At 50.2% G+C, this 2,474-nt stretch overlaps 1 protein-coding gene across 2 annotated transcripts in view; it reads right to left on the reverse strand.

The window, feature by feature from the left end:
• Positions 1-2,474, reverse strand: part of TSHZ2 (teashirt zinc finger homeobox 2) — a 487,911-nt gene that overhangs the window by 178,952 nt on the left and 306,485 nt on the right. The window lies entirely within an intron of this gene.

The raw sequence follows: 2,474 nt of genomic DNA on the forward strand, positions 1-2,474 counted from the left end.
GACTTTATAGATTGGTATCAGACACATGGGCTAATGTCGGACATATGGCCTTGGACTGGACTGGGCTGGGATGTTTTCTCAATGTTCAATTGCTCTTGTACATAAATCTCTTTCTTATACACATATGTGTGTCTATGGATTTGTTTCTCTAGTCTACCCAGACTAACACAAGTGGAAAAACCAGGTTCTAATGGCATGTATCCTTGGAAGCTAGGATTCATCTATACATGAAACCAATTCCTTAGATGATCTGTCGATTCCTTTTCTTAACTAATGTCGACTTGGCTTGCTCTCAATTATTAACAAGAGATTTTGACAGATACAAAGAATGAACATGCCAATTGGCTCTGGTCGTTTTATTGTCTCGCTCAAGAGCGTTAAGGAAAGTATCAGGGTGCTTTTAAAATTCTGTGGAAAACTCCTGCTCTGTTCTAATTCTGTGTATTTGAAGCCCTTGCCTTGAGCTCAGTCAAGAAAGGGACTCAGTCAAGTCACCTCAGATGGGAGATTCCCCTTGATATCAGAGGAGCTAACACGTTGATACTGTCTACCATGTTAGATGACCACAGCAGAGTCATACAAACTTCCCAGTGACCTCTGGCTTCCCTAGATTTTGGATATTTCTCCCTTTTGCCTCTCTGTACCTCAGCTTCTGGCCCTCAAACTGCCCAGGTAGTGGACAATGTGGACGGGCCTCCATCTGAGTTTTACTTGACCTGTGCACTAAGCCAGGGGCTCCCTGCGAGTCCATGCGTCCTCTTCACAAAGGAGAGTCTCTGACAGGCTCAACCATGGCAGGAAAGCCGACGATGGTGAGCTTCCTGGAGCGCCAGCAGGCACTGAGCGAAGCAGAGAGAGCACTCCCCAGGAGCAGGGTCGACACACTGGCTGCGACCGTCACAAAGGTTGTGAGGGTGGCACAGGGTCTAACAGTGTTTCCTTCTGGTGCCGCTGTGAGTCAGCACCGACTTGATGCCACCTGGCAGCAACAACTGCCAGCAACTGTGCTTTGAACAGTGGTTCTCCTCCCAATGTGGTCCTATGGCCAGTGTCACTCTCAACCGGGGACTCGTCAGACACAACGGACTGATTGAGTCTGCCACCCTGGGGTGGGGCCCAGCCATTTGGGTTCTACCGAGTTCTCCAGGTGAGTCCGATGCACACGTCGTGTTTGAGATACCCTGGCTGAAAATATTAATGATCAGGATGCTCTCTTTCAACCTCCTCAATCAACCCAGGTGGTAGGGCAGTGGTCCAATTTGATAGACCAAGGAACCATGGCTTAGAGAGATTAGAGCTCGGAAGTACTGGAGGCTGGATTCAAGCTCAGCCATCCGCACCCCCCCACACACGGCGCCAGCGTGCCCTAGCCAGGTCAGGCACCTCAACTCAATGGCCCATGCCCCGGAGCAAAGCGAGCCACACAAACTCACCCCTGAGCGGCAGACCCGCTGCCTCCGAATGACCTACAGCGCAGCCTTTTTTGCTGATTCCTAGTAAGCCTTAGGACACATTTTGCAACCTTTAAGGAACTTCCCAGTGAGAAGAAAATTCCCAGGAAAATAAAAGAGGCAGCCGTAGAATTGAAACCCAGCTTCCAACAAACCCAACGGATGCCTGCCGGGGACTGGGGATGGCTTCAGCATGCCAGGCGAGGCAAGCAGAGGCCGTCCACTTGCAGCTTGCTCCATGGAAACCCTCTCTGTCCTGCATGTCTTCCCGGGAAGACTGGCTGCTTCCCGGCGGCACCGGGTTCACTGTGATTCAGAGGGCATCGTCCTGCTTGGTCCTAATTCCCCATTTCAGACTCGAGGCCTGCTCTGAATGGTCAACCGAAGGGCCTCTAGACAGGGATATGTAATTTAAAAATTAACACGAGGACCGAGGAGTTTTGAAGTAGGAACCCAGAGACCCAGAGGTTAACGTTTGATAAGGTGAGCTCAAGGAATGAGCTGAATTATTAGGCAAATGCCTCTGTTCTCCATTCCCCATGGCTCCCGAGCTCTCCCATCATCTTCCAGTTCACTTGCTCTTATCAAAGTGCAAGCCTACAGTGGGATATTTACATTAGGGTACCCCTCCCATTGTTAGGAACAGTCTCTCATTCCTGACATAGACCGTTCCAATATCAACTGTGCTGTCAGCCAGCAAGCAAAGCAGAAAAAATCAATGCACAATTTCCAACAGGGGCCAAACAGACCTGAAGAACAAGACTGAAGAGTTATAAAGATTCTCAGGATGGGGAAACGCGTTGTGGTGCTTACGGCATCATTGTCTCTGGTGGCGATGGGGCCAGAAGACTTAGCCTGCTACAGACTGAATTGTGGCCCCCCACCCCCACCCCAAGTGATATCGAAAGCACCATGACTTCCAGAGGGACAAACAGATCTATGCTGGAGGAAGAACCCCCAGAATGCTCCTTCGAAGTGAGGGTGGAGAGACGACTCCTGGCTTATCTTGGACATCTGATGAGG

This window comes from Echinops telfairi, unplaced genomic scaffold (assembly GCF_000313985.2).
Source record: "Echinops telfairi isolate 266 unplaced genomic scaffold, ASM31398v2 ScPeMD7_5592;HRSCAF=6446, whole genome shotgun sequence".
Lineage (NCBI taxonomy): Eukaryota > Metazoa > Chordata > Mammalia > Afrosoricida > Tenrecidae > Echinops > Echinops telfairi.